Source organism: Halyomorpha halys, unplaced genomic scaffold, assembly GCF_000696795.3.
Source record: "Halyomorpha halys isolate HHAL.00 unplaced genomic scaffold, Hhal_1.1 Scaffold485.1, whole genome shotgun sequence".
Classification (NCBI taxonomy): Eukaryota; Metazoa; Arthropoda; class Insecta; order Hemiptera; family Pentatomidae; genus Halyomorpha; species Halyomorpha halys.
This window is the reverse complement of record NW_027114369.1, coordinates 93,763-117,224: the sequence shown is the minus strand read 5'-3', so window position 1 is coordinate 117,224 and position 23,462 is coordinate 93,763. Positions and strand designations below refer to the sequence as shown.

The 23,462-nt window shown below is 29.8% G+C and overlaps 1 protein-coding gene across 2 annotated transcripts in view; it reads left to right on the top strand.

Moving 5' to 3' along the window:
- Positions 1–578: 578 nt before the first annotated feature.
- LOC106683465 (mucin-2) overlaps positions 579–23,462 on the top strand; it is an 88,526-nt gene continuing 65,642 nt past the window's right edge. Inside the window, exon 1 of one of the 2 annotated variants that reach the window (XM_014424961.3) lies at positions 579–624. The gene's annotated coding sequence lies outside the window, so the exon portion shown is untranslated. Of the gene's footprint in view, positions 625–655; positions 675–23,462 lie in introns of those variants that run through there. The other variant, XM_014424963.1, reaches the window with a different exon arrangement.

The following is a 23,462-nucleotide window of genomic DNA, read 5'->3' as shown; positions in this document are numbered from 1 at the left end:
TAAAAATATAAAGTTATATAATGCAAAGAAAGAACGAAATATGAATATTTTAATTTAATAATAATAATTTAAAAATTAAAGTTATGGAAGAAACAGAGAAAAAGTATTTTAGAAAATATAAGAGGAAATATTTTCTTTCTCTTTGTTTTTTATCTATTTTTATTCTGTTCAATTATTTACTTTAATCATTCTGTATGTCCTTTTATTCATTGCTTGTTATCTTGTTTTTTGTTCTTAGCCCTGATGAAGGCTAGAAATTCTGGCCGAAACGTTTGGACTAATAAATAATTTTTTTAACTTTTTTGTGTTATTCCCTGACCGCACCCCCAACCATCTACTCCTCATTTGTATTATCCAAGGTCAACTATCTTCCCATCATTTTGGATTTTATTCATTGGAATTTTTAGAAAAGACATCATGAATCTCTATAATTAATAAATGAGTAAATTGTATCCTGGGACTAGCAAAGCTTCCACTTCCACCTGTTGGGAGCGGCGATGGGACGTGCTCTAGGGACCACGACCAAGACTCCGAAGAAGCAGTGGGGGATAGCCTACTTTCGCATCCATCACTTCCAGCTACCTCCAGTCTTCACCGGTGCTTCCAAGGAGTGCTTGTCAGCAGGTACGTTCTGTCTCAACCCCTAAGTACCAGTTGTTAAGTGTATTGTATAGGTACTATATACTATATACATACTAACTTCTATTATTGTTGCGGGCACTTTATTTTTCAATGTTATCAAAAATTGATCTAAAATTCGAAATCCTTTTTTTTTAAACTATTGTGGGTACTTTTCGAATTAAAATTTAGAAATTAAAGAAAAAGTTGATGTGATTATATTAAAATATAAAACTTTATATTCAGCGCTTATTTTCATAAAATATTTTTTTATTCTATTATATTATTTTATGATTGCGAATGTATTAGGACTCCAAATACCATAATTAACCATCAATACTTGCGATAGATGTAATTGACTTTGTTTATGTTTACATTTTTTTTTTAAATTTATTTTATTAAATATCATTTCTTTAATATTTAACTTCTTAGAAGAGTTCTAGTGGATGGTTCATATAAGGTGACAAAAATTTTTAGAGCGATAAAAACTGTCCTTTTCGATCTGAAATTTTCAGTATGACTGTTAATTTTTTAAAAAGTTAAAAAATAATTTAAAGATTTCTTAGGATGCCTTTTTTTTAAAAAAAAAAATTTCATTTGTTTCAGGCTATTTTTTGTTCTTAAACATTTTAAATTTATAATTTCACTGATGGACTCGGCTAACATAACTTTATTTATAGTTATTATTTTACTTTTTTAATTTATATTTAACATTTCTTTAATTATAAATTAATTACGAATTATAATGGAAACAAATTCGAAAACAAGAAAATAAAGTGAGAACATCCTTTTAATTCCAATATATACCAGGATGTAAAATATACTTTTATTTCAAGGAAATTTAAATTCGAAAGATTTCGATTTTTAAATTTGAAAAAAAAGGCGTCGAAAAGATATTAAGTATTGACTTTTCGACGCATGCTAAATTTCTTTACAATACCTTGGATTTTTAATTTCGATATCTTTTACGTTAATTATATATATATATTTTTTTTAATATTGAATTACATTGTCTTGTCCTTCTCTGTGTTGAAGAATATATGTGCAAACATTCGTAAAAAAAAAAAAATTAAAAACTTTGCACCTATAAATATTTTTATTTTCTCATTATAGTGCTTAGAATAATTATAGCGTGTATTACTATTGTTCGGACTCTATCGTTCATGTTATTGTTATACAGAATAGTTAACTTTTTTGAAATCATACTTATAAACTTAGTGGTCATTGTAATTAGTTATTATTAAATAGTTTCTCTGTGGGTACTAAAATATGGTATTTCCATGAAAAAGCATATTTACAATAGGGGATGTCCTAATAACGTTCCAAATCGACCATTATAATCGGTATATTTCTGGTAAATTTCGAGAATAGCACGAATTATATTTGTGAAAATTTCGATGAAAGAAACACCCTTTTCTGTATCACCATTGTCAGTACCTTCTTTCCCGTTCACGCAAATGTTGCATATAAATAAGGTCGTTGTATTTATGAAAATATCGATAGTTATAAATATTAGATTCATTGAATTAAATAAAAATAAATATCAATCATCAATCCTTTTTCATAAACATAATGTATGTTTTAAACTACTTAAAATAGACTTTAACAATAATAGTTTTTAAAGAAGATTGATAGCTTCAAATATTTTAATTGAGAACTTTTTCTTATTGTCGGTAGTCATCTTATAATTGCAATTGAATTCCCAAGTTTCCGGTAACGATTTGAAAAAAATGATAGGTACGATAGATTTAATATCGACTATGGAAAAGTCATATTCACAAAACTGAGGGAAAAGTCCGGTTCCTACTAATTAGGTATTATTGATGTAAACGTGACTCCTCGTGCCAAGATTGATTTTTGAAGCACTTTCATTTTGAAGTTATTGAAAAAATTAAGTGTCTAATTTCAGTTTTCTGTAAATTAAAAAAGTTCACTACCAAATAAGATGTACCCATCCTTTACCACCTCATTTTGGTCATTTCCTGTTTATCTCCTCAGAAGATCAGGTCTGTTTATTTAATCATTCATGTTTCTATTATCGTAACCGAAAATATTCTGTTTTTTTTTTTTATTATTCGAAATTATTGAACTTATCTCAACCGTTTCGTTGAGAAAAAGTGTGAAGTATTACATTTTTATAAGAAAAACTTGTATTGCAACACCAACTTCTAAAAATCTTAACGCAACTAAAAACTAGATTAGGAATATATGTTATAATCAACATACTGGCTTACTTGAACACATCTAATAAGATAAAGTTTTATTTTTATTTTGTGTTTGAGGTATTCTATAGATTGTACCATTGACTGAAGTTAATTTGTAACATCTCTAACAGTCTTAGGAAAGTCTGGAGGACGACCTCAGTAAAGAAAGTAAACTCTGTCTACGGTACTATCTTTGGAATTCGTACAATTTAGAAAAAAATCAAAACTTTTATTTATATACGTGTCACTATTCAAGCAAAGCAACGATACTATGAAACTTCGTAAACAACAAATAATTCGTTGATGCACTTTATCGTTTAGAATGGGGTCATACTCGTCAAAGTATATTTTGGAACTAACAGATGCGTAAAAATTAACTTTAGGTCTAGAAGAAGAAGAATTTTTAAAAAAATAATAATAAATTAAATAAACTAATGAAACGAGGTGAATAGGTTATACACCACTCGGATGAAACTAATAAACGATGTATAAAAAATAGATAAACGAACAGTTTGGGATACATTCAACTAATAATTCTTTTCTTTTATGACATTTTTTTATGGTTGAATTTATTTTTTCAAAATAATGGACTTGGCGGGATGCGAGTTTACTTCTTTATACAACTAGATATATTTAATAATTGAATTTAAATTTCTTCAGCTAAATAAAATTATAAATATTGACTGTTTTTATTTATAATGGTCCAAGTTAGGCTCATATAAGAAATAATGACAGTTAAAATCTCCAGCAAAACCAGACGATTATATTTTTATAAATACTTAATATTCGAATAGCTAAAAAGTTCTGTTAGTTTAATGTTAGTATTAAACAGGTTTAATCTTAATTTTAGAGTGAATATTGTTTGATAGCTAAACCGATATAACGATTTTTTTCATTTAACAACCATTATAATAAACTTTCAGAGATTATATGTGTCCTTTCTCACAGCTAATTTTTGTATTACACTGTCATGGCAGTGATTCTCCTACAGCTTGTGTAAACAATAGAGAATAAGTTGAATGAAGTTTGGAGTAAGGCGATGGGCAGCGTTACTCCTCTTCCGTGAACAATGACCACTTTCTCAATAGTCCAGTTTCTAAATTGTTAGCAAGAGCGTGGTTCCTTAAACACGAAACTGCCTTTTCTAGTGTAACTCGACCGTAATTGGGATCACAGAAGATGATATCTAGCTCGGATGATCTTGGAAATGTTACATACACCAAGCAGCGTTAAAACCGTGACTTTATGCTGATCTTCAATTATTTAATTTTTAAAACTTACTCTTTGGCCAGAAATTTGATTTTTGAAAAAGTATTTATCAGGGAAATTCCAGGAATAAAAATAAAAGAATAATTAAACTGCAAAATTAATATAGAAGTAAAGTTCTTTTATGTTTGCACGGTGAAGGTGATAGTGACAGTTAGTCGCGCTTGTATGTTAATACATAGTTTACCATCTAACAAGCAAATCCAGGCACGAAATCAAACGTAAGGTTACACGACCATAGTTGCTGGAATAGTTTTGTCTTCTATTCCCATCCCTCCTATTCTTCTCGACAGTCATTCCAGAAGGTCCGAACTCAGATGACAGAACGAAAGTGTAGGTAAGACCTTTAATTGAGTTCACAGAGAAGAAGGAATTGATGTGTGTTTTTTTTCGAATTTCCGGGCAAGGGGACTGACTAGGGGTGGCAAAATCCCTGGAGACCCAACTTCCCAAAATATCCAAAGTAAACACAACTTCTGCTCTCTGTAAAGTCTATTTATACTTTTAACAACACGTGCATTTTTCTTTGCCAAACAGTGAACTTTGTTTTCGTAAAGTAAGGAGATGCCAGACACATTGTGACAAAGATAAAGGCGCATAATATAATAGTATATGTATAGTATAAATGTTATTTCTGAATATTTTAAATCGGTCATATGATTGCTGATTTGACGTTTATTCGACAATACTTCTGACAATTGCTCATTTGAAATTTTATTGTTGGTTTTCAATTAATACGGTCATTACTAATTAAGGTATTGAATAAATTGATAATTATTAGTAATTAATCGAAATTAACATATAAATAACAGTAGACCTGAGTGTATGAAGGTCCTGTGTGAAATTTTAGAGAATAAAGGGATATATATTCCTATTTGTAGACAATGCAAGTTGTTTAATTTTTTTTAATTTTAAACTTCAGTAGTTTTCAGAAGTTCAAATTTGAGTTTTCAAGAATAAAACAGAAATGAAAAAGCGTCAAATTATTTTTTTTTTCTGGAATTCTTATGTTTGTAACTTAACGCATTCACCTACTTGTTTAAGGATAGAGGGAATAACTATCGAACTATATAAAGTTATGTACGGTAGTTATGTAGCACTACAAAGTGGGACTTTCAATTATTAATGACATCAATTCATTGTCAATAATTTGCTTATTAAACGACTATTTAATAATTACTGAGCTTAAATCTTATTAATTTAACAGAAAAAAATCAAAATTCTTACCGTATGTACTAACGTAAATCTAAATATAATCAAATCGAGTTATCTAATATGTGGCTCTATTTTGAATCTTTTCTATTAAAATGTATGATACATTTTAAAGAATAAGTTGTAACGCTTAGTTTATAAAACGAAATTGGGTGTAAAACATTCAAAAGTATTTGTCCATATATATTTTTTTATGTGTGGAAGAAAGACGGCATATTTAGAATTTTTTCTGGGTGCCAAAAATATATGTTACACCATGAGAATCAAGCAAGTTCCTCGAAGCTGAACCAACAGGCAAGGACCAAAGATATATGGGTTTTGTGGCTCGATTTAGAGAGTAGAGAGAAAATTGGATGGATTTTAGGAAGGTGTTATATGTTAGTTACCAATTATTAGATGAATTAACTAATTATTAAGCGTTAGATAGTTCGTTATTTTCATAATAAGAAGATTTCCAAAGTAATTCTGTATATTAGTTGTATTGTATTTTCCAGAGAGTCTCTGTTATTTTCATTTAAATCTTTTTAAACCAGTTATAGGATAGTCTAAAAAACTAACAAGCAGTGAAAACAAATGTTCTGAAAACGAAACTTTTAAAAAAATGTCTACTAATTAAAACCGTAAAAAAAATAAGATTTTTTGTTACTTCAATATATTACTATTATTTAAAAAAAGAATTCAAATTAGAGCATTTTAACATATTCTGGCAGTATATATTAAAATGCCTTGATTTCAACTTTCTGAATACATAATAGAAGAGGTTCAGAATTGGTCTGAAAATATACTTTTATTGTAAACTTCGGATTCAAGGAATACTAATGTAACAATTCGTATTTTTTTTTTTTAGACAAATTCCGAAACGCAACAAAAATGATTGAGAAGAAAATTAGAATCTTTTAATTTATTAGTGTAGGGCCGTTTAAGTGACAACTTATACAGGCTGGTGACAAGTGCAGCAGTCTGGTGGGGATCGACTTTTATTCATGCGGCGATCCCACAAAGTGTTAACTTGGTTTCCACCGTGGTTAGAATACGGTGGTACTCTGTAGATCCCCCCCCCCCTCCTGTCATATGCCAGAAATGACCAGGAAAGGAGTCAGAAAAATAAAATAAAATAAAACTTATAGGGCAGCATTGCACAATAAGATAACACTAATAGCCTCATGACAAATCGTTGAAATAATTTCCTTGTCGACTATGTTTTGTATGCTGCAATGAATTATTTTTAACCCAAAATTTTTTGATTATATTTAATCCTATCATGTATTGGTTATCGCAGTTCTTTGTTTTTTATAAATTAGTTTTAAGGATAAGAAATCAAAAACCGATCACGTTTTCACTATATAATTATTCTATATATTAACATAAAATATAAAATAATTCGTTTAAGTTGAATGAAACAATAGGAAGTGGGACCTTTCTTAAGTATCCAATTTTTTAGTAAATTGACGGACTCGTGTTCAGGATATCGTTATTATTGTTATTTAAAAAAAAAAAAAAAAAAAAAATCTGGGCAATTGAAGCAGCATTTCTTTGGCTGCATCTTGGGATTTTAAACAAAATTAAATAAAACAATAATAATTACATAAATAAAATAAGAACAATAGATACATATTGATGCAAGCAGGTATCGATATTTATTATTTACAACTATACGAAGATTGATAATCAAAGAGATCAATATATAGTTTATTTTTAAATGATCTTTAATAAAAAGCTTTCCGAAAGTAAAAGTAAGAAATTCCAAAATGAGGAAGCTCGAACGATAATTTTTTTTTTAACGGAAGTAATTATATGAGAAGGGATGTATAATCTAGAGATCTTTTATTTAAAAGGTGCATTAATATACGTGAAATGAGGAGGTCAAAATATGAGAACGTTTTTTTTTGGTTTTAAAGGATTAAAATATGAATGCGTTAATGGACTCTGATTGTCTTCGGATCGAAACAACTTAGCTCGGAATAGCTGTGATATAAGGTCTTGAAGATTAATCTTATGCAGCAGTTTATTGATTCAATATCATCTCTTGTTCACCGGATAGTTCTCCATGAAATAGGTGTCCATAGCAAAAGTGGGGAAGAATGGAGGGAGGATAGTGGAAGTTTTTGGTACTTCGGGGAAATGAAACACGAAATCTTCGGAGCTGTATAAGGAGGTACTACTTTTTTTGAAACTGGATAAGTATGGCCTCCTTGTTGGATGTTCGCCACGCGGCTTACTTCAACTTAGTTACGCTACTGTGCAGAAGATGGACTGACAATACCCGCATCCATGGAGAGGTGCTGGACTATTTATAATAACATTTTTATTAGCATCTATATCACCATAAGAATATCTTATATATAAATCTATAATATTATGAATTATTACAAATCTAGAAAAGTATTTTATCGTCTATATACTACCTTGGCCATCTCCAAGATTAATACGATCGACTATTTCACACTTACTTTCTAATTATTTATAAGATATTTAATTTATTTCCTCTATTAATTATGACTCTATTTTAAAACTGAAATAGGTGAAAAATATTTCCTATAGATTCGATAAACGATCTGTATATAGTTATATTTTGAATTTATAGTACTTTTTGTATTATATATAACAAAAAAAATCTTAATGGGCTTGTAATATAAAAAAAAAAAAAAAGAAAAGAAAAGAATGGCCAGTTTTAGGCATAGGTTATAAGTTTATTTATTGCTTAGATATTTCTGGACAAATGACATCGCTATTTCAACAATGTTATTTCATAGATTTTGCGAGAGGTGGTGTTTTGACTCTTTTCTGACCCAGTGGTTGATCACCTTTGGTCGAAACTAGATTTTTTTAATTTCCAATCTTCAATTAAAGATAAAATTGGATGAAAATATTACCGAAATTAGGTTATTCAAATATTCTTACTTCTCTCTGTTATAAGTTCATTTTAAATTTATGCAATCAATTTATAGATTAATCATGCTTAAAAAAAATATATATATATTTTAAATGAAAAGTCACTCATTGGTAGTATTACCAATGCCTGTCAGATATAAAAATGCCTTATGCCAATTTCGAACTCTGATTATCAATGAATTTCAAAGACAAACATTTTTAGTTTATGAGAGGTGATATAAAAATTATATGATATAAAGTAATAATATATATAAAAAAAATTATTGGGAAGTACGTTTGAACTGATAATGTCAAGTTTTATGTTAAAAAAAAAAAAGAACAGAAAAAATCCATTGTTAAAGAGTATGGTAGAAAAACAATAGAGATTGAAACTCAATAGAGCTAGATAAATGATTAGAAAAAAAAGAAACAAAATAGAATAGAGTTTATACTTAGTTACATTTTATCTACCCTTTAATCTACTTTGTTTTTCGATTTTGAAATAAAGAGTTTTCAGCTAAGGATTTAATAAAGGTAAATTATAGATTAATAATATATATATATATAACGCAGCTAACTTTGTATAAAAATGTTATGCAAATAATTTTCTAAATAACTTTTATTCAATTTATAGATCGTCCATTGCCCCAATGTGCTAATGTGAAATATTGTTATTTATTATTTATGGCTCATCACCAGTGATGCGGCGAGAGGGATGCACTGGGATCTCTTGAGCTCTGCTCTACCCCTCTCACGTGGGGGATAGAGTGGGCTCCGGGATCCTCAGGTCGATTGTGTAAATATTGGATATATTATTTTATCATTGTGTTATTTTATTTATTTATTTTTCATACTGATAGTTTGATTATGTTCATCTTGTTTATTCTTTTGTTTGTATATATTATATTTTAGGAGAGTTTTTTTTTTATTATTTTTTTTTTTTTTATTTTAGTATGTATGAGATCACTCATCACTATTACCTATTGCCCACAACTGTGTGGCAGATTGTAATATCTATCAATAAATAAATCTATCTATCATTCAAAACGTTAATTTGATGGTTAAAAGTCTTAATGATCATTTTTAAACCATTTATTTAACTGGAGATTGTTTATTTATAACAAAAAAAATTCACATCTTTCTATCAGAAAAGAAAAATACAAATAAATAGAGCCACTATAAGCTCTGAAATTCTTAAAAGAACAAATTAAAACAAAACTATTTCAAAAATGTTGGAGATTCCTAGCTGTCTATGTATTTTTTCCTTTATCTTTAGTGGTTCGTTTTTCTTTCGAAAAATAGTAAATTTTAATAATCACGATGCAATAATGTTTAGTCAAGTTATTTTCGGAGGATTTGAAAATTAATTCCATAATCTCAAATTATTTCCTTAAATTTTGTCAATAAATAATAATAATTTTAATAACTAATAGTATCCACTGATATTTAATGAAGGTTTGGACCACAAGAAGTAGCAATGTCCTCTGTACAAAGTCTTTAATGACTTAATGTTAAAGTTTTATTCATATAAAAAAATAAAACTAATGTATTTACAAAACTACAAAAACTCAAACCTAAAGTATTTTGTTGAGTTAATTTATCGATTTTAATATTTTTCAGCTTTATATTAATACCGCTGAATTAATTAGTTATCAGATTTTCAGTTTGTTATTAAACTCACCCATAATAGAAGGTATATGAGGAAAAATAGGCAAATTAGTCGCATGCTAAAATGAATTTAAAGAAAACTTTTTTAAATTAACAAATGTCCAGGAGTATGTTTAATAATTAATGTTGATATTGAAGAATGGCATCAAACTTTCCTTAATCCTACCAAATCACGTTTACTCTTTGCCGTAAACACTTGACTTCCTGCCCCACAGTATCCTTTGATTATATCCCACTAATTCCTGTTGAACAGATCCGTTATCTAGGACTACATCTGGACAAACGACCAACTTGGGATCCTCAAACAAGACTGGAATGACTGGCAACTGCTCGTCAATTCCTACTATTACAACACTTTCTAGAAAAACTGTTTAAATTTCCAACTAGTTACAAAAGACTCATTTATATGACTATAATAAGACCTATATGGACATCGAATTCCTCTCGTATCCAATCCTACAGTCCAAATTTTTAATACTCCTTACTTTGTCACAAATCAAATTATCCATCAGGCACTCAATGTTCCATATGTTGTCAATTTGGTCAGAACCAGATACCAACCCTTCCATGATATACTCCCCAACCACCCAAATCCACTTATTGCCTGGTTTCTTCATTACCTAACAATTTTTCTAGGCGTCTAAAAAGAAGATGGCCTCCAGATCTTCTGTTCTAAATATTTTAAAAGAGTTCTATCAATGATTAGATTCTCTATTTGTCTGTATCATGCAATTGTGTAACTAACATCTAATTTACTTATTGTGTAAATATTTAAAACAGTTTTAAATACCAATAAATAATTTTTTTTTAAATTTAAAAAAACTTTTATAAAAGTAAGTTGTTACTTGTACCTTCCTATAGGACGTACGCGTTGGTGAATCTTTGCCCAGTCGCTTTCGGTCTTTATCGTCACGCATAAGATTCTGGGTCAAATGGCTGAAGCGAAACTTAATCTAAGAACAACCACACGCAATTGATATGCCCTTAAAACTAGTACATGAAAAAATAATATTAAATTAACTGGACCATATAAACTGTTAAAAAGAAGTTATAGTGCTTGTACTAGAAATTTGTCTAGGCTTTGTCTAATCCAAATAGCTTTGCCTTTAATTACTGCACCATGGTTTTTTATGGCTGCATAGAACATATACTTTTTATTTCGGCTGACAGTTTAGTCGGTCACTAGATTACTATGAAACTATGCCTTCGGTGTTATATGAAAAGGTAGAACTAAACAATTTCCAGAAGAACATTGTTCGTACTTAATGTAGTTTGGAAAACGGTTTTTGGAAGAAAATCCTGCAGTATCATTTTGAGTACCTAAATCATTGTTGATGGCATTTCATCATGTCAGATTAATCCAGATCAATGACTAGTAGTAAAAAATATTATAGAAAATATAATATTATAAATATTGTATATAATAATACTATAAAAATATTAGTAAAAAAAACCAAAAGAAAATACTAAATTTGTGTGAATTCGCCCTTTTCACTGACAATATGTAAGTACGCACATCAAAGGGATCAGAATCAAGCAATAAAATTTTGGATTCAAGTTTATTAATTATTGTCACTTTAAAATCCACGTGCGCAACTTTTTTTTAAAATTTAATTAACGATTGGTAGCAGTTTGACACTTAGTACTAACAGTTATCCTCTTCTTCGAAATTTTTAACTCTGGTTGGTTAAACTGTTAGTGCACTAGAAGAACTACCTCGAGTGCTCTACCCATAAAAAAATCGCAACACCTTCACATTTTTTAATTAGCCTAGAACAACAGATTTCGTATGCCATGAATAATAAATATTTATTTTATTATTTTGTTCGAGACTGTTTTTTTTTTTATTATTATTAATTACAAAAGTTATCCAATAAGTCTCAACACTTCTTTATGTCTAACGTTTCGGTCAATCTGATCATCAAGGACAAACCTAATTTTAGTTCAATTTATAAAAAAAAATGTCAGGCTATTATACCCAAATTAAATAAACACATCGAAAACATAAACCTGTATTTGTTACTTACATTTAATAATAAAAACAATTCTTCACAAAAACTATACTATACTATCATTACTCATCACAACAATTTTAAAATTAATTAAAATTTTAATGTGCATTTTTTAGAAATGAATGTTGAGCCTGTGAAACGAAAATTAGGATTGTCCTTGAAGGTGGCCGGATTGGCCGAAACATTGGGCATAAAGAAGTGTTGAAACGTATTGGATAACTTTTGTTATTAATTATGAATAATAAATTCGATATATTAAAATTGAACATATGTATAATTAAAATAAAAACCATTTAATTCAAAGCAATGAAAATCGTTTTTTTCCAATCGAACAAAATTTAAATTTTATTATAACAGTTACGTTTCAATACGTTTAAAAAAATATTTTTTTTATTATTATTCCTACGAAGATACAGGCCATAGAGTATTATAGGTCGAGAGTTTACTTTATATTACTTTAAACTAGCTCTAATTTGATTGCTAATACATATCTGTACGTCACATTGTTCCTGAGATATTGATTTCTCAAAATAAATTCACTAATTACCAATCTTTCATTTTAAAAAGCTATATCTCGAGAACTATTGAACGTTAATAGAGAGTTAATATTTCAGCATATTTACTCTACTTTTAATTATGTTCTCTTAGGTTTTCTAGTGTTCTCAGTAATTTTAAAGATATGGAACTCCGAATGAAAAATTATTTATTTTTTTTAACCTATTGAAACAGCCACCATTTTTTATTCCCCCTGCCTATACTTGACAGACTCACCAATTTTGACTTGTAATTATACATAGTTTTCATTAAAGTAATCAGAAATTGGGGTAAAATAACTACCTTTTTTCTTTCCAGCTTTTGTACTTTACTGGGATACTCATAAAACGGCTGTTAGGATGAACGTTAGTAAAATGAACGTAATAATTACAGTATATTGTGAAACAAGTTCTAAATCTATTTAAAAATTATTTGGTTTTAGCTCTAATATTTTTAGGCTTACTGGGAATTTTTGTATTATATATTTTTCCACCTCAAATACTTCCGCCCTCAAATCCCTCGTTGCTCTCGTTGCAAATCAGGGCCTGCTTGTAAGCTTCTGAGGAGATTGAGTATACCAAGAAAACTCTCTTTTAAATGAGGTTCCAATCCTAACAATACTCCCTCATTATCTCTCTATAGAAAATGAAATCAAAGATGATAACTAGGATCGTAATTTTTGTTTATGAAACATCGCAAAAAAAAAAAGAGATATTGCAGAAAACTCTTTTTTCTTTCATCTCCTAAAACGTATTTGCCAGTTGAACTTTCCAACTAGATTTCATTTATGGCATTGCTATCGTCCTATTGAGCAGTGACCTGATATGCAAGTCACTCCCTGTCTGCGATGCTTTGTCATCTTCATGCAACGACGCTCATCAGTTCCTGCATGAATCCTTTTCAGTCCTTACATATTATCTACTCAACCTCTCCCTATGGAATTCGAATTGTTTGGGCCATAGTAAAAGTATGTCAATTTAATTTCAATTTTTAGAGTAGCTCTATACTGCTGTCATGAGTATTTTCATTCAACAAATTTGAGGGTTCTTTGTATAATTTTTACTTTCACTTACCGATATATAGATTATATAGTATTTGGAAGGTATTTCCATTGTGAAAAATTTCTAATTCAAGTTTTCGACGGAAACTTTGAGGCCCCATTAGCCAGGAATGGGACAACAATTTTTCGATAAAAAAAAATTGGTATTCTTTATTTGCACCTCGTGAAAAATACTAGTTTTTATAAGTGAAAGATGTGTGATGTGTGAAGCACACTATTTTTTTTTTTCTTGGTCACATGAAATACGCTATAGATTACATTATTTAGCATACATAGTATTATCTAGTATTATTCCATGTGCTGTATCATTATTTATATCCCGCTTAACTAGACTTCTGGCAGCCCAACAAAGTATCGTGAATTTAGACCAATAGATATCGTCGTCATTAAAACGTTATCTTATTTCTTAGAGGCGAGACATGTGTATGATGTTTTGTGGTAAATGACTAGAGGTCATGTCCTATCTGAAGCACAATGTGCAGTGAGGATAATGTCTCGCTAAGTAAGATGAGGACTCAAGTAATTATGGCCGGTAATCGCTCTAAAAGTTTTTTTTTTATAACGAACATAGAATTTGTTTTCATCATTATTACTTACTACTTTATGTTAGCAGAACATTTAAACTAATTGAGACACTGTTGAAATGATTTATTCACTAAATATCAATTCGAACCAATTACTATAAATTATTCTTCAAAAACAATGAATATATTCATATATACATGCATATATATAAATAAAACAGGGCTACCTACACATGTAATTTGCTAGTAGTTTTCTATCATTAATTCTATACAACACATTTTTTTTAAAAAATCCTTAAAATGCCTATTTCAGGATTAATTATGAATTTTTAAAAACACTGGAGGATTCCTAAAATAATTCTTTTTTTAAATATCTTTACTGAAATTTACAACTGTATATTATATAATACATTCATTAAATTTGATATTAGTTAAAATGGAGTGTTACAGGTGTGTAGAGAAGTTACCCATTGGTAGCACGACATTTTACATTAGCAGGTCTCGTGGCCATCTTCTTTTCAGGCACCTTGGAGGATTATCAGGAATGGAAGAGGATGCAAGGTTAGAAACTAGTAAAGAGCATTGAGGGTTTTGGATTGTAAGGACAGGATACGAGAGGAATTCGAAGGTTTAGTGGATCTCCAAAGCTCAACTCTATATGTCCAGATTGGCCTTATTACATTCATGTAGATCAGTCTTTTGTAATGAGTTGGAAGTTTAGACCGTTTGTCTAGTAAGTGCTGTAATAGTCGACGTGCAGTTTCCTGTCTTGTGTGCCTAAAATAAATTAAATGTGGAAATGTAGAGTAAAAAATTTATTACTTCCCTTCCTGTCTAATTTCCTGCATATTTTAACTTTATTTTTATTTAAATTAATCCTCATAAATAAAACTTAATCGAGCCGCAATTTATATATTGATTGATAACCGACTTAACCATCGTAGCATCAACCCGAAAATTACACGAACCATCACTTAAAGAGAAAACCCTTAAATACCCTGGTCTTTCACCTAATTAGCAACGTCCGATTTTCACTTACGATGATCATTAGGAGAACTCAAAGAATCACTCAATGGATGAGTGGCGGTCCAATTATTACGGAATAACATTTTATTCGGCCGGAAGTGAGTCGATCAAGAACTGCTTCATCAGTCCAATAAACTTCCATGCTTATTACGTCGTTAATCGAATCGTTGTATAGTTTCACCGTTTTCCTCCATATGTGACAATGACCTTTATCAATGAATATCGATTTCCTTTAAAAGATTCCCAACTACGATTTCACATGACCTAAACCGTTAGCTTTCTTACGACACGCACTCAGGCCTCGTATGCCACATAACACTCAAAACATCATTTTTTTTATTTATTGCTATTTTGAAAAGATAATATTTAAAAGAAATAGACCAAACATCGAACCGGGGGATTTAGAGGTACACTGTCCAGGTTTACACAGATTGTATACATTTATTACATAATATCGTAATCATACAGTTGTAAATAACAATAAATAAATTATTTTAAAAAAAATTAATAATAAGAGCTTATACTCTCATATTAGGAGATAGAAGCTCACTCAATCGGACAGGCGCTGTTAGGATTGTAAAGCTCATCTAAACTCCTACTAATTAATTACAATGTTAAAAATTACCTGATAGAATTAACCAGCGCCCCCTACAACTTCCGTTTCATCATCGCGTCAGGCTTCCATTCCTGGCAATCCTCCGAGGCGCCTGAAAAGAAGATGGCCTCGTGACCTTATATTGTAAAATGTTTTCAGAGTTCTGCTACTGGATAGTTTCTCTACATGCTATATAATATCATTATCATTAATTCATTATGATCAAATTTGCTTGTTGTATTTTCTATACAGTTGTAAATATCAATAAATAAATAAAACTCATCGCGTCACGAAATCAAGTTACTCCCTTATAGTATTTTTTTTTCTTGAGTTGTACAGCGTCGGTAAAGAAGTTTTACTTAAAAGAAAAATGATAATTTCAGTTTAAGCTCACGGTATCATAATTAACGTTTATGGCTGGTGAATCCAACCTCGGAAAATTTAGTCTTTTAACTTTCTTTAATCGATATTGTTTGATCAATCTTAAATAGGTCAATATTCTCTGGAAATAAACTGATCTATTTATGGAAATATATTAGCTCTCAGCTTGAACCACTTTCTTCAGCGAGTCCCGTTTGTGTAAATGTTCCAACCGGCAGATTGTGCAATGGTGAAAAGTCGTATAGGTAGCAATAAAACATGGAGACTTTCTCGTGTCACTATAAGAAAATACTTATACGACGGTAAGATGTTTATATTTATATATACAATCTGATCATCATTTGATTTTACTAACCGTTGTGACGCTGATCACGGATTATCAAGTTCCGTCGCAACGCCACTGCCAGCTGCTAGCGTCTCCATGAAAGGGGACCTGTTGAACAACTCGATAATGACCGCAGACTTTCTCCAATTCTAAAGAATCTTCGTTGCTTCAACTCATACATATCGAATCCGGAGACAGACACTTCGGCGAAGTAGGAAAGGACTGTCAAGTAATTAGTTGCTTTTTCTTTCATATATACTTCAAGGAGCTGAAGTATAAATTTCTGACTTCCTTAGAGGATCGAAAATTAAAATAATAAAAAAAGTCCAAAATCTGGTGCAAAATAACACGCATTAACGTACTCAAGTTTATTATTTGAAATAATACTGAACTGTTTATTAACCACGATAGATAATTCAAAGTTACTTATATTCCATCTTACATTGCCGTGATAATTAATTTTAGGTAAGATATTTGTTTGGTTTTTTGCTCAAGTTTTCTTCTGAGACCTACGGGTAATCAAATAAATATTGACTCATCCAGGTGTGATCCGAACCGACAACGCTCTGACACACAGAACTCACCCCAGCCTGATCAGCCACAACGTCCTCGATTTAAATGTATTAGATTGTAAAAAGTATTAGCTATAATTCTACCTATGGCCACAATAAAAAGAGAGCAATCCTAAGCAGGCTAGGCAAATAAGATCCAAATGAGACAGTGCTAGTAAATAATTAGCAAAATGCTGAAAATGATCTTAAATGCTTTATGTAGGTTCTAAAATGAATACTCAATAAATTCGCCCTAAATTTTACGTGTTAGCCACTACCACATTTGTTAATATTATTTTAGGTAGGATTATTACCAATAAAGAAGGTTTTGAATTTGTCTTAATTCTATTGTAGATAAATCTACAAAAATATAAGCGTGTAAAAACACGCTTAGATTTTTTTACGCGTTGTTGGTGGCCATCTTGATTTTGGATTTCAATTTACTCAAGCTTTCATGCTGAAAAATAATATTTTATAGATTTAAAGAAATAAGAGTATATAACAAAGTTGTGACCAGTAACACAATTTTCATTCAATGCACAATATCTTTAAATATATATTAACACTAACACACCATAAAAATTAATAAACCTTATTTAAATTAATTTTATTTTCCTGATAAAGTTACTGAAATACATTTGTACAAACACGAACTTTTTTTTTTTTTAAATAACGAAAAATTAGTATTTGTGAAATTATTTTGAAAAATATCATGGAAACATCTACGAACGAAGATAATCCTTAGAAACTATTTTAAACTAATTTAACAAGTTTGAGTGTTAATAGACATATGTACCTCTAATAGTTTCTAAGATATAGTTTATAAAGACTCATTTTTGTTTTCCAAATATCAAAAAAATCAATACCTGTGAATTTATTTTTGATAATATCATGGAAGCTTACCCCTAGGAAGATATTCTTTAAAAATACTTAATGGTGGATTTAGCTAGGCGCAATTTGAGTGCAATAATAGATATCAGTACGTCAGTTCTTGAAATTGAGTTTTTCAAAAACCAAATGGAAAATATCTCAGATAGCATTAGAAGCACATATCGCTTTGAATTGACTTGAGCTGAAAATGTTCCTTAAATCTTGTCTTTGACCTCCTTGATTATATCTTGTGACAACCTTACTAGCTTCAGGTCATTCGGTAGGACTCCAATAGAGAATGTAATCTCAATATACGGTACTATCTTCAGGATACTTACGATTCAAAATAAGTACATTCAAAGCAAAAACAATTTTTTTTTTTTTTTATGATATTGAAATCGAAGCTAAGTAAATGTACCATAACATTGTTTCTAATAGTTATGTTTATTCGTTGGTTTACATAATATTTGTTGATTTCTCAGGATCTCCTCTTTTGTCTAGTTCCTGAAAATTTAAAAATTTATTGATGGAATAAGGTAGACATCCTTTACGAAGCACTTTGAGGAGGGGTAGAAGGCAAATGAATATTTTCTAGTTAAAGTGATATATGGCGGTGCGGGTAGCCGCGGGGTAAGGCCTGTAGCTACTAACTCCAAGGACCCGAATTCGAATCGAATGAAGAAAATTGTTTTCTGTTACACTGTAGCCGTGCGTCAACTCCTGTGGGTTCTGGAGCCCTCCTGGGGTCCGCCCAGCCTCCTAAATTGGGTAAAAATCTAGTGGTCAAGCGTGATTCAGAACAAATCACCCCCTTGCACAACCGTTGGTCTAGTAACAGTACTCCCTTACAAAGTACTAAACCCCATACTCTTCATGAGTTGTAGCATGTCATTTAAAATGATATATAGTATTTATGTTTCATATGAATAAAAAAATAATAATTTAACTACTTCTGCACTAACACATTCCCGATTATTTGCTAGTGAAGTAGGTTTACTTATCAACATAATTATAACGATGATTTATTAGATTTAGAGTCATCATCATTGACACAAGATGAATTTGTTTTATTGAAAACAGCATTTAGATACATCAAAAAATTTATTAAGTATGTTAAATATTTTAAACTTTAAACACGACTCAGTAAAAAAACTGTTAACTAATACAGATATTTTCGAAATATGTACGATTGATTGATTATGGATTTTGAGAAAGTGTTCTTTACTTAGCATATAGCAGTATAGAAGAGGATTCCGTCACACTATAAGGGTAATATAAATATTTGCCAAGCTACTGAATCAGAAAAATCAATTTTTAAAAATCAATCTTCTGTCATTTTTGATTCGCTCCAGAAAGTAACTTAAAATTTTGAGGTTATCACGCTTTCTGAATTCGGGTTATTGCAATATGCATGCAATTTGCAAATTCCTTAATATGGAAATTGCTGTTCTGACTAGACGACAGATATTCTTTAGAAATCTATTAGCATTTCTAGTTCAAATGACTTGCAAAATAAACATGCTAATTTTATTTTGTCTGTGCTTGATAATTGATAAAAAGTGAACAATTGAGATTATTATAAAACTAATAATATTATTCTCAGATGCTAATAAATATTTTAACTTAATTATGTAAGTTATAATACAGACGAAAACAGATCGAAGCCCTACATGGAATAACGATCTGTGTCCATGTCTCTTCTGACTCCGCCAAGGTGAAAATCTATCTAACTCTATGCTCCCATCTACACTTTGGAGATTTACTATTGGTTCAGTGCTGATTAATCTTTTAGTGATTCGATAATATTCTCAGCAACTTCACACGCCTGTTTCACTCGTCACCATGCCTCAATTCATTTTTTTAAATTAGCAAGTAGACATAAACCAATTTCTCGTTGTATAACCGTTATATTCTGCACTATACTATACTCGTCCTACTTCCAGTGAAATATCGTATCCAGCAATTCATTTTCAAAATCCTTAAGGAACTGTTCTTCACTTATCGTAAAGAGGGGCTTGCACGGTGAGGGTTATAGTGAAAGCTGTTGTGATCGTGTAAACTGACATTCTGTTGTCGTACAATCAGGACTTATTAGTTGTCAGCATCAAATAAATGTGCATACGCTAAAACATATATCTCTCTTATGAAACTTCCATTTAATCAGCCTCGATTTGTATCTCTTATATAAAATGTGTATTTCCAAAACATCGTCGGTTTTCGGTACTAAACATATATTTCATTTTATTCGGATTTGGTCCAAGGCCCACTACTTCAGCCAGCATCCTCAAGATTTGCTACATTTAATTTATATAAAAGTAATCTTTATTAAAAAAAAAAGGAATCATTTTCATATCCAAACAAGTGTGAACTACAGCCAAACCTCTTTCGGTACGAATTACCTCTTTAATGGAAATATACAAAAATACTTTTTTCTTAACAGTATTAAATTAAATGGAATTGAAAAAAAAAATTGAAGAGAGAATCAACCTGCTTTAAACCTGAAAAGACTTTAAATTAATGGAAATAAAAAATGTCCGAAACAATACTTAATGTTTCAAATACATCCTCACTAGATTAATTTGTTTCTTTGGTAATCCCTGTCCTACTAGCATATAATAAAACACAATCAAAGAAAAGCTGGTTGGTGTACAGTTTTCATAAATTATTTAAAAATACATGCTAGAAGAAATGTATTTCTTAAACATGTTATCGTTTCCGCCAAAATTAATGTTGCCATAATATATTTATATAAGACTAAAATCGACAAATATTTTGTAACATCTCATTATTAGTCTTTTCAAATTAATCTTTAATACCGATATAGAAATAAAATATTATCTTTATATGATGTGAGGTAATTTAAATTTTTTCTTCACAATTTCTATCCCCACGTAATTATAAATAAGTTTGGTTATTGAATAGGACTATCAGTAAAAACTAAAATGGATAATAATAATAATAACAAAAATATACAAACATTGTAAATAAACATATGGAGATAAATGAATTAAATAACAGCAAAATAAAAAAAAAACTAAAGTGAACGATTAAAATTATAATAAATCATATTGAATGCATTCCTATATTCTAAATTTAAATTTATTATTAGTACAGACGCATATTAAAAATGTGTCAAACCAGAGCTACAGGAAAAGTAAATTTTTTTATAATTTTTTCTGTTTTTTATTTATTTATTTTTCGCTGCTGCTTTCAGACACCCTTAAGATCTTTTACATTTTAAGGCAACCTACTTTAGTTCCTTCCAACTTTGGTTATTGCTATCAAATTGGCTGCAAGCGATTTTTTAAGTCTATTTTTGCCATTCATCATTGTCCCTCTATAGTTAGAAACTGACTGATGAATTTCGTCACACAGGAACTTATTTCTTTCAGAACTTATTTTAAAATACATGCTGTAAGAAATATATTTCTTAAACATGTTATCGTTCTCACCAAAATTCACATTGAACTAATTTTTTTTTCTGGTGTATTCCGTGATTTGGAAGACTAGAATTGATAAATATTTTGTTACATGTCAGAAGGGATTATATTCCCCGATAGCTATTAAAAAAAATTTTCTGAATTGAATTTCTGGTCATACGTTGTTACGACAGAATTTTTTTTTTAGATGTTTTCTTCTCTTCACAGGATTTTTCTTTCGTCTCCCTGCTTATTTATTTAGAAGGAGCAAATTTGTAGTTACCATCTCACATAAAATACTTAAAAAAACACTTAAACTTAAAAAAAAAAAACAACACAAAAGTAGTAAAGGGCGTTCGAGAATTTAGGGTTACGAAATGAAATAGTTCACTCTGACGTTGTTACTACAAAGCATTCAAAAATTAAACAAATAAAAAACGTACCAGTAATTTTCGAACGGCAAATACGGAACAAGAAAGTTGAAGAATGAGCTTTTCAAAATGCCGCCGACTAAAATTGTTTTAGAAATTCACTTTCCTACGTGAGGAAATGGCGGAAGATTTCTTCTGAAATAATCTATTATAAGCCAAAGGAAAGTTCTTTCGCAAAGGACTGACTTTCAGTCTTTATTATTTATTTAATTGCTTTATTGCATTTAGATTGTTATAATTATTTTTTTCAATTTAATCTTAAATACCGATATAGAAATAAAATATTATCTTTATGTGAAGTAATTTAAACTTTTCTTTTTTTGATGACCTAACGCATTTTTTTTTTCTATTCCCACGTAATTATAAATAAGTTCGGTCATTGAATATGATTTATAAAAGTGAACATGTCTCATTTCTTGAAGATTTATAAATAGATGCAGATATTATTACTATATATTTATTTATTTAATACCAGATCGGCCTGGTGGGCCTTGCAGGGTTATTGTAAGAGGTACATATATATATATATATATTTAACAATTGATTATGTACCTCATACAAAAGACACCCCTAACTATATACAATGTTATAAACAAAAACAAAAAATTAAGATAAAATAAATTTGATTAAATTAATAATTCTTAATAAAAGGTAAAAGGAAAGTTAATAACAAAAACAATGACATTCTTGGATTTAACGAAATAAATAATGAAAAAAAAATGAAAGTGAAACGGAACTGATAAATATAGAATTTATAACAGGATGTCCTTCTGCAGCCTGGGCTCCAGTCTTCGGATTGTGGTTGGGTTTCCCAAGTTATAGGTCACTGCTCCTTTAACTGTAGGTAACTGGGAGTGAAATTTTATGAACCTTTTTTTGATGCAATCCTCTATTGTCTCTATTTGTAATTCCGGGTGCAATTGGCTGTTTCTGACAAACCAAGGAGCATTCATTGCAATTCTTACGACTTTATTTTGAAAAGATTATAATTTTTTCCTTTTCGTAAAGAATGCCGCACCCCAGATTCACACCCTTACTATATTATTGAAATAATGCAATCCGCCACACTCTAGGGCAATGTTTGGACTCAAAGTACTGAAACATGCCATATATACATATTAGATAATGAGAAAAATAAATAATAATATTACAAGTTAAACTTTTTTTTTTTTTTTTTTTTTAATAATTTATTTATTGATATTTACAACTGTATACACATATATACAACAAGTAAATTTGCTGTAGGTGACATAGTAACATGTAAGTAAAAACTAAAATGGATAATAATAATGAAGAGAAGAAGTAGAAACATATACACGTTGTAAATAAACAGACGGATGAATGAATTAAATAACATCAAAATAATAAAAAAAAAATAAAGTAAAGAATTAAAAATACAATAAATTATCTGGAATAAATTACTAAATTCTAAATGTTTTTAATTTAATTTATTTATTGATATCTACGACTGTATTAAAATATATACAAAAAGTAAATATGGTGTCAGTTATAGAATGGCATGTAACAGACATGTGAAGAATCTATTCATTCATAGAACTCCAATAACATTTCTTCTTTTCAGACACCTAGGAGGATTTTCAGATTATGAAGTAGAAGCCAGGTTTGAAACCAGTGGGTTTGGGTGGTTGGGGAGTTTATCAGGGATGGATTGGAATCTGGTTCTGGCCAAATCAGCAATATATGGAACATTGAGGTCCTGATGGATGACTTGACTTATGACAGAATAAGTAGCACTAAGGATTTTGGATTGTAAGGATTAGATACTAGAGGAATTGGATGGGTTAGTTGAGTCCCAAAGCTCGACTCCGTAAGTCCAGATAGACCTTATTAAAGTCATATAAATAGGTCTTTTGTAATAAGTTCCAAATAAATTT